This window comes from Bos indicus x Bos taurus, chromosome 8 (assembly GCF_003369695.1).
Source record: "Bos indicus x Bos taurus breed Angus x Brahman F1 hybrid chromosome 8, Bos_hybrid_MaternalHap_v2.0, whole genome shotgun sequence".
Taxonomy (NCBI): domain Eukaryota; kingdom Metazoa; phylum Chordata; class Mammalia; order Artiodactyla; family Bovidae; genus Bos; species Bos indicus x Bos taurus.
The window spans coordinates 43,737,410-43,751,062 of NC_040083.1; the positions used below are offsets into that span (position 1 = coordinate 43,737,410).

At 39.9% G+C, this 13,653-nt stretch overlaps 1 protein-coding gene across 3 annotated transcripts in view; it reads right to left on the reverse strand.

The window, feature by feature from the left end:
- The window catches only part of KANK1 (KN motif and ankyrin repeat domains 1), a 218,070-nt gene that overhangs the window by 169,594 nt on the left and 34,823 nt on the right, over positions 1-13,653 (reverse strand). The window contains exon 1 of one of the 3 annotated variants that reach the window (XM_027549393.1): positions 12,447-12,619. The exons of the other annotated variants lie outside the window; for them this stretch is intronic. The gene's annotated coding sequence lies outside the window, so the exon portion shown is untranslated. Of the gene's footprint in view, positions 1-12,446; positions 12,620-13,653 lie in introns of those variants that run through there. 3 annotated transcript variants of the gene reach the window in all.

Consider the following 13,653-nt stretch of genomic DNA (forward strand, 5'->3'; position numbering starts at 1 on the left):
TAACATGGAGTCACTGTCCGACCCATGACCCTGGTGGACATCAGAATAACGCTTTATCATCTGAGCCACCAGGGAAGCTATGGATAGAACTATAAACCAACTGTCTTGTGTTTCCTGAGTTAGCTTACACGGGTGTCTTTTAATTATGTCATTAACTTTTTTCTACCTTTCCCGAAGATTGGGGTCTCCAGAACAGTGTAAGTGATATTCTATTCCTAGATCTATCAACACCTCTTGAGTTACAGCAGCTTTAAAGGTGGAGCATTATTGCTCTGAACTTTAGACTTTAAGATCCCACTTATATCATAAGAAGTCAGTACAGTAAGATTTTGCCCATTCACTAACCTCCGGCTTTAGTGGATACTGTTTTTGATGTGAAAATAGGTGACAGTCATTGAGCTTGATAAAGATAGGAAGAGCATTTTGTGCTCAACCCACAGTTTTTCCATCAGTCCACACACTAGGATTTACAGTTTGTTCCATTAGAAAGAGCTGGTTCCATATTCATGAAAACAGAGGCCTGGAGAATGGTACGGGGACAGAAATAATGCTGATGTAATTAGATGGGTCAATAGCTTGCCCCTGAGAAGGCCATTTCCTAGTCTCAGACTGCATCCACAGCCCAAAGCAGAATGTTATTCTGATGTCCACCAGCAATGTGGGAGATCTGGGTTTGATCCCTGGATCGGGAAGATCCCCTGGAGAAGGCAATGGCACCCCACTCCAGTACTCTTGCCTGGAAAATTCCATGGATGGAGGAGCCTGGTGGGCTACAGTCCATGGGGTTGCAAAGAGTCGGACATGACTGAGCAACTTGACTTTCTTTCTTCTTTCTTTCTATACCATTCTTGAAGTATGGTCCCCAGATCATCAGCAGCAGCAGCATCACCTGGGAACTTGTCTCAGACAAATCCCTGACCTCCTGAATCAGCAAGTCTGGGGACGGGGTCCAGCAATCTGAGATTTTTAAAAAATGTTTATTGGAGTATAGTTGCTTTACAATGTGTTAATTTCTGCTGTATAGCAAAGTGAATGTATGTATACACATACATATAGTCCTTCTTTTTTGGATTTCCTTCCCATTTAGTTCACTCCAGAGCATTGAGTAGAGTTCCCTTTGCTATACAGTAGGTTCTCATTTGGAGAAGGCAATGGCACCCCACTCCAGTACTCTTGCCTGGAAGATCCCATGGATGGAGGATCCCATGGATGGAGGAGCCTGGTAGGCTGCAGTCCATGGGGTCGCTAGTAGTCGGACACGACTGAGTGACTTCACTTTCACTTTTCACTTTCATGCATTGGAGAAGGAAATGGCAACCCACTCCAGTGTTCTTGCCTGGAGAATCCCAGGGATGGGGGAGCCTGGTGGGCTGCCGTCTATGGGGTCGCACAGAGTCGGACACGACTGACGCGACTTAGCAGCAGCTGCGGCAGCAGCAGGTTCTCATTAGTTATCTGTTTTATACATAGTATCAGTAGTGTATCTATGTCAGTCTCACTCTTCCAATTCATCCCCCTTCTCCCACTTGGTGTTCATACATTTGTTCTCTCTGTTTGTATCTCTATTTCTGCTTTGCAAATAGATTCATCTGTAGTAGTTTTCCAGAATCCACATATATATGGTAATGGCAACCCACTCCAGTACTCTTGCCTGGAAAATCCCATGGATGGAGGAGCCTGGTAGGCTGCAGTCCACGGGGTCGCTAAGAGTCGGACATGACTGAGCGACTTCACTTTCACTTTTCACTTTCATGCATTGGAGAAGGAAATGGCAACCCACTCCAGTGTTCTTGCCTGGAGAATCCCAGGGACGGGGGAGCCTGGTGGGCTGCTGTCTTTGGGGTCACACAGAGTCGGACACGACTGAAGTGACTTAGCAGCAGCATATGATATTTGTTCTTCTCTTTCTTACTTCCTTCATCCTATATGACAGCATCTAAGTCCAATCCATGTCTCTGCATACAGCAAAAATTTCATTTCCTTTTTAGGGCTGAATAATATTCCATTATATATATGAACCACATCTTCTTTATCTGTTCCTACTGATGGGCACTTAGGTTGTTTCCATGTCCTCGCTATTGTAAACAATGCTGCAATAAACAGTAGGCCCCATGTATCTTTTGGAATTATGGTTTTCTCTAGGTATATGCCCTGGAGTGGGATTGCTGGGTCATATGGCAGTCCTTTTTTAGCTTTTTAAGGAATCCCCATACTATTCTCCATATATTAAAATTCAGATTGCAACCCTCTTACACTGTTGGTAGCAATCTGAGTTTTTAGATCCCTAAGGGGATCAGATGAGCATTACTATCTGAGAATCATTGCTATAAATGATATTTTTAAAATAATCATTCACTGAGATTATACGTGGGTTTAATTTCCATTATAACCACTAAGAGTAATTTACTGATCTTCCCAAATTCCTATAAAATAAATTCAAAGGGAAGCTCTGAATTTACCAAAAGTTCAGGGTAAAAGTAATAAATGTCAAATTTACCAACAGTTCCTATTTCTTTTTTATTATGTGGTCTCTAGAAAAAAATCCTCACTATAGTTAAGAAAATACTTCACTACATTAATCAAATTTACTGAATCCTCTATACTTCTCTGGTTCCCCAATACATGAGTTGACTCCCAATTACTGCCCAAAACAAACTTGACCCTGAAACCAGAATTGCATGGGGCTTCAGAGCAAGGGCCTGAGTTCCTCTCAGATGTCACTTTCCACATGGGTGCTCCCAAAAAACTCAGTCACTTTAAGCCTCAAATTTCCCAAATGTGAAAAATGAAAATTACGGTATGATCTTCATCATGGGGAAGTAGTCAAAATAAAAAACATTTAAAACATATAGCCTGGCAAAAAGCAGCTCTCAACACACAATAGTAATTTTATCATTATCAGCTAACAGAACTATTCAATATTAAATACTTCTGAACATGCTTAATTCTTAAAGTAGAAGATGTAAACATCTAAATAATTTCCTACGGGAAAGCACCTGAAAGGTGATTTTTTAAAAATAAAGACAACAAAGTTACAATAGCATTTCATTCCTAACAAAGGATCCCATGATAGAAAAACAGCTCATTCTGTAATAGAAGGAATGTATGCAGTATCTAACCGCAAATACCCTGATCAAGAGAAAACATTTCAAAATATTTTCTTTAAAGATCTCTAAGCTGTTACAGGGGGTAAAGCCAAGGCATAGTACAGACGTGAGCAGATTAGTCAAGAATGTGATTGGATGAATTAATGAAATTACATTTTGGCACGGCTGAAGTAGAAGGCTGGCAAAATTCCAGGTTTCTGCTGGTTCATTCAAATGAGTACTCCCCCTTTCTTTTTGCAGCTGTTAACTTAATATTAAAACAGATTTTTTACTGTAATTAAAAAATCAGTGCACGCTCAGTTGCGTCAGTCATATTCAACTCTTTGCAACCCCATGGACTGTATCCCATCAAGCTCCTCTGTCCATGGGATTTCCCAGGCAAGAATACTGGAGTGGGTTGCCATTTCCTGCTCCAGGGGATCTTCCTGACCCACAGATCAAACTCACGTCTCCTGTATTTGCAGGTGGGTTCTTTAGAAGCCAAGTGTTTCAGAGGAAAAGCATGTCTAATCTTGAGTAGCTTTTATTTTACTTAGTACTTTGACCTCTATCTCTGTTATTAAGATTCACCTATTGTTTTCTTCCTGTCTGTCCTTGTTTTTTGGTGTCTTTTCCTTGTCCAGTTGTATAAAAGGGATAATTCTCTCTTTACAGAATGAGCTGGGAAACTTTTTTTTTTTCTCATATTCCAAAACATTTTTAGAGCACAGAAATTGTTTCTTGATAGTTTCACGGAAATGCCCTGCAGACCATCTGGGCCTGTTTTCAGGCAGTCTTAACCTTTGCTGATGCCACGTTGATGCACTTTGCTGATGCCACGTTGATGCACAGCTGGAACACAGACCCCTACAAGTTATCTTCCTTTTCTCTTAGGCAGTTCTCTGTCAAAAGAAATGTTACCTAAGAATCTTTTAAGTATGTTCTTGGATGACATGAACATCATTACCAAATATCATTTAACAAGCAATGATGATGTCTTTATCTTCCTGGTATCAACTAGGAACTGCCACCCTGTTCATGTTAGGTTCATCTACTTCCTTCAGTTCTCTACTCTGCTCTCCTCTCGAGCCTCTCATCCTCTTTCCAGCTTTCCTTTACTCTCTCCCACTCAACTTTCTCAAGATGTGAAACATGGCACTCACGCAGAAAGATGGCTGGATTTAAAGTGAAGACTTGCAGAGCTACATTACTTTGGAGAAACTGTTAAATATATGGCAGGAGATTATTCTGGAGTATGGAATAGGGGGAAAGGGGCTAAAGAAAGCTAAAAGACAGTTCAGGGAAAGAATGGGGAAAAAAAAAAGGTGGATAAAATGGAAGTGTTGGGGAAGAGAAGATTACAGGGCCTTTTCCTTACAACTAAACCTCTCCCTGCCATAACCCCAGGACCTACAGTTGACCTACAGCTTGTATGTCCTCTCAGGCTGCCAGCCATTGCCTCTCACTTCTAAGACAATTTAATTCTGTAAAGGAGTCCAGGTTATTTTCTATTCAGGGTTTTTTGAGAAGATGGCTTATGTGTTCTTGCTGCTCAGTGTGAAGATATATACTGTTAAAGATCTGCATTCAGGCTTATGCACAGATATGGAGAGGAAAGGGTGGCTTGCACCATCTTTTTAAAATAATGAGTGGTTTTTGGTAATAAACACCCTAATGGCTACCATAAAACCTAGTTAAAGACCAGAGCTTCTCTTTAGAATTATCAATATCTAAAAGATACTACATATTACAAACCTCTGGATGAACCAACCAACGGATTATCAACTTATTTATCCCACCTGCACTGTTTTTTCCCCCCCATAGGCAATTGCTATTCTGAGTATCTGCATCTAATCCAGTGGTACTGAGACCACGGACATACCAGACATGCCCACATCAGAAAGCAAGTCCTTCTTTTGTGTCCTTAACTGCACAGTACTGTATAGAGTACATTAGTACAGTACCTTTATTTCAAGCCCAGGATGTCCGGAAACATGTAAAAAGCAGCAGCATACAGCCGAATGTTAGTTGGGTACTAAGGCTAACTTTGTTGGACTTATGAACAAATTGGACTCACAAGTGTACTCTCAGAATGGAACTCATTCATATGTAGGAGACATCCTAACGAGACAAGTCTACAACTCAGAAAAGGACCATCATCTGCTACCACGATCTTGTACCTATAGCCTCCAGAACTGTGTGAAATAAATTTCTGTCATTCACAAAAAAGAAAAAAAAAGAAAGCAAGTCTTTGCTACAAAAGGCCTCAGTTATTGTGGAGGGAAAAGACCAAAGCCCACCAAGGTGGTTTTCCCTAGGGAACCTCTTGACCCCAGGACTCTGTGCATACAATCACCCAACTCCAATTAAGGACTGTTCTGCCCTTTAGAAGCTATCAGAAGATGAAAGCAGCCCCAGGAAGAACCCTGTTCCCTTCCTTCAGACAGACAATAGGCAGCCACCTGCTCGGGGATTTATTCACCAACTTCCGAGTTCCTATGTCATAGAGTCACCACAGCTTGTGCCCCAGAGGACAGGGAGAAGAAAGAAACAAACAAGCCAGGTGGCTGGGGCAGAAGGAGAAGTCAAACCCCTACAGTGCAGCCTGGGGCTTGTGAAAGCCAGGATGCTCCCCATCTCAAGCTGTGTGCTGAGACAGATGTTTGAGTGGTAATAGGAAAAGGAAGGAAAAACAAGTTTTTTATTCTAAAGGAGAAATGGACAAACATGAAACAGAGCCTGCCTTGAAACACTGTGGGGCTTTCCTCTATCAAGCTAGCTCAATTCTGCCACAAACACCTTGGCAATTTTCTTCACTAATACACTTTAAATGAACTAAGTCAGCCACAGAATGAGGCGTTATCACTATGTACTCAGTAAAGCACGCTTTTCCCACAGGACTGAGTGGAGTGTTAGGAAGGCAACTGGCCTGTAGTCACACCTGCAGGAAGTTGGGGGAAGAGCTTGCAGAATAGTTTTAATGGGGCATTCTCCAGTCCCTCTATAAGGTTTTGGAATAACACTCCTGGACGAACTATCAAAGTAATAGAGAAGAAATAAAATCAGAAGAAAAGATAAAACACCCAAAACTCACATATGCCTCCTTCCTCTCTGCTGTCCTATGGAAGAAATACAAAAAATCTTGGGAAAAAAAAAAAAAAAAACTTCTTTGGAATTAGTGATGGAATAAAATGAAAAAAATTAATTTTACACAATTAATTTATATAGTCTTATCTATAACTTCATGCAATGTATAATTTTTAACCAGACTATGAAATCCCTGCCATTTATATATTCATACTCACTTCTCTCTTATTTATTTTTATTGTATAAATATAAAATGTTCATTATGAAACTTTAAAAAATCCCAATTAGAAAGAAATTTCAAATTATAATGCCAAAAGAAATTTTACCACTGTTAATAGTTTAGGATATCCATTATATTTATTTTTATGCAAATGTATATATATAAATACATATGAGTTAATTGGTGGGGTATATTTGTTTATAAAAATTTCTTCATACTACATCTATTGGATTGTTTCTCATAATGTCTGTCTGTTTAGATAAATATAGATTTGTTCACTTTTCTTCTCCAACATTCTCGGGAAATATCTTTGCTATTTATTATGAAAGTTGTCACAGAAAGCAAGCAGAGGCATCTATACCTGCTGCCAAGGGTTTAACAGCCAAAGAAGTACCAAGTTCACCTGCAATGATCACAAAGTCAGGGATCCACCATATATCATTCACAAAGCTTTGGAAAGCACTCCTGGGTTAATAACTAAATAACATAAAGATCATGAACTCCTTATTGCCAAATTCAGACTTAAATTGAAGAAAGTAGGGAAAATCACTAGACCATTCAGGTATGACCTAAATCAAATCCCTTACAATTATACAGTGGAATACAGAAATAGATTTAAGGGACTAGATCTGATAGGCAGAATGCCTGATGAACTATGGATGGAGGTTTGTGGCATTGTACAGGAGACAGGGATCAAGACCATCCCCAAGAAAAAGAAATGCAAAACAGCAAAATGGCTGTCTGAGGAGGCCTTATAAATAGCTGTGAAAAGAAGAGAAGCAAAAAGCAAAGGAGAAAAGGAAAGATATACCCATTTGAATCCAGAGTTCCAAAGAACAGCAAGGAGAGATAAGAAAGCCTTCCTCAGTGATCAATGCAAATAAATAGAGGAAAACAATAGAATGGGAAAGACTAAAGGTTTCTTCAAGAAAATTAGAGATACCAAGAGAACATTTCATGCAAAGATGGGCTCAATAAAGGACAGAAATGGTATGGACCTAACAGAAGCAGAAGATAGTAAGAGGTGGCAAGAATACACAGAAGAACTGTACAAAAAAGATCTTCACGACCCAGATAATCATGATGGTGTGATCACTCACCTAGAGCCAGACATCCTGAAATGTGAAGTCAAATGGGCCTTAGGAAGCATCACTATGAACAAAGCTAGTGGAGGTGATGTAATTCCAGTTGAGCTATTTCAAATCCTGAAAGAGGATGCTGTGAAAGTGCTGCACTGAACATGCCAGCAAATTTGGAACACTCAGCAGTGGCCACAGGACTGGAAAAGGTCAGTTTTCATCCCAATCCCAAAGAAAGGCAATGCCAAAGAATGCTCAAACTACTGCACAATTGCACTCATCTCACACACTAGTAAAGTAATGCTCAAAATTCTCCAAGCCAGGCTTCAGCAATACGTGAACCGAGAACTTCCAGGTGTTCAAGCTGATTTTAGAAAAGGCAGAGGAACCAGAGATCAAATTGCTAACATCCCCCAGATCATTGAAAAGCAAAAGAGTTCCAGAAAAACATCTATTTCTGCTTTATTGACTGTGCCAAAGCCTTTGACTGCCGGGATCACAATAAACTGTGGAAAATTCTGAAAGAGATGGGAATACCAGACTACCTGAACTGCCTCTTGAGAAATCTGTATGCAGGCCAGGAAGCAACAGTTAGAACTGGACATGGAACAACAGACTGGTTCCAAATAGGAAAAGGAGTACATCAAGGCTGTATATCGTCACCCTGCTTATTTAAACTTATATGCAGAGTATATCATGAGAAGCGCTGGGCTGGAGGAAGCACAAGCTGGAATCAAGATTGCCAGGAGAAATGTCAATAACGATATGCAGATGACACCACCCTTATGGCAGAAAGTGAAGAATAACTAAAGAGCCTCTTGATGAAAGTGAAAGAAGAGAGTGAAAAATTTGCTTAAAGTTCAACATTCAGAAAACTAAGATCATGGCATCCGGTCCCATCACTTCACGGAAAATAGATGCGGAAACAGTGGAAACAGTGGCTGACTTTATTTTTTGGAGCCCCAAAATCACTGCAGATGGTGATTGCAGCCATGAAATTAAAAGACGCTTACTCCTTGGAAGGAAAGTTATGACCAACTGAGACAGCATATTGAAAAGCAAAGACATTACTTTGCCAATAAAGGTTTGTCTAGTCAAGGTTATGGTTTTTCCAGTGGTCATGTATGGATGTGAGAGTTGGACTATATATAAAGAAAGCTGAGACCCAAAGAATTGATGCTTTTGAACTGTGGTGTTGGAGAAGACTCTTGAGACTCCCTTGGACTGAAAGGAGATCCAAATAGTCTATCCTAGAGGAGATCAGTCCTGAGTATTCATTGGAAGAACTGATGTTGAAGCTGAAACTCCAACACTTTGGCCGCCTGATGCGAAGAGCTGACTCATTGGAAAAGACCCTGATGCTGGGAAAGATTGAAGGCAGGAGGAGAAGGGAATGACAGAGGATGAGATGGTTGTATGGCATCACTGACTCAAGGGGCATGAGTTTGAGTAGACTCTGGGAGTTGGTGATGGACAGGGAGGCCTGGCATGCTGTGGTCCATGGGGTTGTGAAGAGTCGTACACGACTGACCGACTGAACTGAACTTAACATAGAGAAGGAGCTGGCATTCTTTCCCAGAGAATCTTCTGCTGGTTGTCTGAACTGAAAAAAACTTCCCCAATAATCATTTTCACTGAGGCTCGCAATATGGTAGAAAGACTACTGATATTATGAAGGTATAAGGCTTCCCTGCTGGCTCAGATGGTAAAGAATCCACGTGCAATGCAGGAGACCTGGGCTTAATCCCTGGGTTGGGAAGATTCCCTGAAGAATGGAATGGCAACCTGCTCTGCCTAGAGAATTCCATGGACAGATGAGCCTGGTGGGCTCCAGTCCATGGCATCACAAAGAGTCAGACATGACTGAGCAACTAACACAGGGATTATCTTAATTGCTTTTCCTTATTTATCCATAAAAATATTCTTTCCTCCATCAAAATACCAATGACATTTTTCACAGTACAAGTAATTCTAAATTTTACAAGGAAATATAAAAGACCCCAAAGAGCCAAAACCATCTTAAGAAGAACAAAGCTGGAGAGATCACAATCCCTGGTTTAAAACTATATACTATAAAGCTACAGGCATCAAAAACAATACGGTACTGACACAAAGTGTCACAGAGACACAGATCAGTGATACAGAACAGAGAGCCCAGAAATGAGCCCACACTTATATGGGCAATTAACCTACAACAAAGGAGCCGGGAATATACAATGGGGAAAGGATAGCCTCTTCAATAAATGGTGTTGGCAGAACTGGACAGCTACCTGCAAAGGAATCGAACTGGACTACTTTCTCATACCACCATCTATAGAAATAAACTCAAAATGGATTAAAGACCTACATGTAAGATCTGAACTCACAAAATTTGTAGAAGAAAAAATAGGCAATCTGCTCTCTGACTGCAGTTTTAGCAGTTTTTGTTTGGATACATTTCCTTAGGCAAGGGCGGGGTGGAGGCGGGGGAGAAAATAAATAAATGGGACTACATGAAACTAAAAAGCTTTTGCTTAGTAAAGGAAACTGTCAATAAAATGAAAAGCCAACTTGAATTAGAGAAGAAATTTGTCAAGAATATATCTGACAAGGGATTAATGTCTAAAATATACAAAAAACTTGGCATCAAAAAAAAAGAACCCAACTGATAAATGGACAGAAGTTCTGGACAGACCTTTTTTTTCAAAAGAAAACATACAGCTGCCCAACAGACATGTGGAAAGATGCTCAACAACACTAATATCAGTGAAATGCAAATCAAAATCACAAGGAGCTATCACCTCACACCTGCCAGAATGACTATTATCAAAAAGACAACAAATAATGTGTTGGAGAAGATGTAGAGAAAAAAGAATCCTTGTGAATTGTTAATGGAAATAACTTCCCTGGTGGCTCAGACGGTAAAGTGTCTGCCTGAAATGCGGGAGACCTGGGTTCGATTCCTGGATCAGGAAGATCCCCTGGAGAAGGAAATGGCAATCCACTGCAGCAGTCTTGCCTGGAAAATCCCATGGACAGAGGAGCCTGATAGGCTACAGTCCATGGGGCCGCAAAGAGTCGGACACGAGTGACTTCACTTCACTTCACTTTAACCACTATGGAAAACACTAATTCCTCAAAACCTTAAAAACAAAAATACCACATGACCTAGCAATTCAACTCTTGGATATTTATCCAAAGAAAATAAGAACACTATAGAAAAGATGTATACATCACTATGTTCACTGCAGCATTATTTTACCATTGCTAAGATATGGAAGCAACCTAAGTGCCCATCAATAGATGAATGGATAAAAAGGATGTGGAATGTATATATACAATGGAATTTTGCTCAACCATAAAAAAGAATGAAATCCTGCCATCTGCCACAAGATGGATGGACTTAAGAGGGTATTATGCTAAATGCAATAAGTCAGAGAAAGACAAAAATTGTGTGATCTCACTTATATGTGGAATTTAAAAAATGAAACAAATAAACAAACTTAACTAAACAAAAAGAGTCACAGATACAGAGAACAAACATGTGGTTGCCAGAGGAAAGTAGTGGAAAGGGAGATTAAGAGGTACATACTTTCAGTTACATAATAAATGAGTCACAGGTATAAAATGTACAGTGTAGGGAATATAGCATATAATATCATAATATCTTTGTATGGTAACAGATCATTAGACATATGGTGATCATTTTGAAAAGTAAAGAAATGTGAAGTCACTATGTTGTATACCAGGAACTAGCATGTGAATTATACTTCAACAGCAAACAAATTCACCAAAAGAGATCAGGCTTGTGACTACCAGAGGTGGGGTTGGGGGTTGGGGGGTGTGTGGGGAGGAGGTTGGATGAAGGTAGTCAAAAGGTATGAAATTCCAGTTATAAGATAAATAAGTAGGAGGGATATAATGTACAACATGATAAATATAATTAACTCTGCTGTGCATTATATATGAAAGCTGTTAACAGAGTAAATCCTAAGAGTTCTCATCACAAGGAAATATACACTTTTTCCTATTTCTTTAATGTATCTATGTGAGATGACAGATGTTCACTAACCTTACTGTGATAATCATTTCATCATTTATATAGGTCAAATCATTATGCTATGTATCTTAAATATATAAAATTCTGTGTGTCAATTATATCTCAAGAAAACTGAAAGTATTTAAAAAATTCTCTCAAGAAATTATAACAAATTTTTAGTACCTTAATAAAAGAATTTGGCAAAATCAAAGATACATGAGAAATAGTTTTCTTAACTATACATAACCACATGCTATTGAAGTTATGAAGATAGATTATGAATTTCATAGTATGCTGCTGCTGCTATGTCATAGTATGGAGAACTTTAAAAACAGGATAAATGTTTATCAATATTTCCTACAGTTCTGACTAGGGAAAAAATTTAAAAATGTGAAGTGATCTCGAACTGTTAATCTTAACTATACGACCAGAGTTTGCCATATTGGAAATAAGATTTATATCAATATTCTTTAGCCTAAAACTTCCCACTTTCTCCCCACCACCACTTTGCCCTTTCACAATATTGTAGACTTCGTTAGGCTATAAATGCAGATATAAGAAAAGCATGGTTTACCATTTATATATGGCATTCACCATACAGTAAGAGAATTTTATCATTAGCCTTATCTTTTTAAATTATATGAAAAATCAATTTTACAGGGAGGGGCCTAAAATAAGCCTCTACATATAATAATTAATTCAGAAGCAACATGTCCACAACCAGGACATATCTTGCATTCAACATGGAAGTTCATTTTAATTCACCTCCGCTACCACTATTTTAAAATTAAGATGTTTCCTGTTCTTAACCCTTATATTCTCACTGTCTTGCACACTCTTTGCCAAAACTTAATATTAAGCTTGTTTTCATTCTTCCAAGGGCTTTAGAATCACCCACTTTTGCAGGGTAAAATATTTCTGAAAACGGAAAAGGTAATTTAGTTCATCAAACTTACCCAGGATTCCCCAAGGCTGTTCTGTGAATTCAAATGCTTTCCCATTGACAACACGTTACAGTAGATTTTCTTGTTCATTGGACCCAGGACACTGGCAGCCTCAGGTTAGAGGGGCTCACAACATTTAGCCAGCAACCTTTTTGTACTGAGTAAAACACAGATTATCAAATGAGCAGCCTACATGTCTGAGGGACTCAGGCTGCAATCTGAGAAGGCTGAAAAAGGACACCGAGAGAGAGCTGCTAATTAATTCTTCTCCTCATCAGCCAGCCCCAAATGCTTCAGACAGCAACTGGTCTGGGAACACAGTTTTGACATTGTCAAGATAATGACTTGATTTGTTCCCAAAACGCTGGAAGAGCTGCCGCAACCCTATCTGGTGAGAACCATTTGTACTCTTTTCTTCCCAAAGCCAGAACCAAGTCTTGCTTCTAAAGACAAGAAACACTTCCTGTCTTTTCTTCAAGCTTGACAGTCAATGGGCTGACTGACAGTGCATTAAAGCTTTATCAACCTGACACTGAATTATGGGCTACTTTAGATTAGCTAAAGCAATATCCGTCCCTGGGTTGCCAAAACAGAATTTCCTGACCAACGGTATTAAAATACAGACATCTTACAATGTGCCAGGAAACAGAATTTAGGACACAAGGTTACCTCACATTAGAGTATTTATTAGGGGGTGGGTGGTGGATAGTGAAAATGACTAAAGAAAAAAAAAAAAAAAAAAAGCCGGTGAAAAGCTACAATGTGCTAAACAGCAGCATCCCTGGCCTCTGCCTACTGGGCGATAGTCCCTCCCATCCCTCCAGGTTCAACTGTAACAACCAAAAATATCTTCGAGGGCCCCATGCACAAGGGGTGCAGTTTGCATACTAAACACAGGCACCAGCTACGGCTGTATATAGGAACTGACGTCTCACTCATCACCCACTCGGGACTGCCTCCACCCACAGGGGCACAGTTTTTCCCAAAGGCCTCAAAGGCTCCACCCATACCAGCAGAAGCACTGTATCAACACACGCTGTTTCTCCTTTCTCACTTCCCACCCACTCCTCCACCCTCTCTGCTCCTGGCCCAGCAGCCATCAAGCTTCTCAAACTGTTCCTGCTGCCAAAGCCATCACATACGACCCACTTCTTGTGGCTCCACAGGATCAGACACCAGTAACTATGCCTTCCTTGAAGTGCACTCTTGAGGGCTTCCT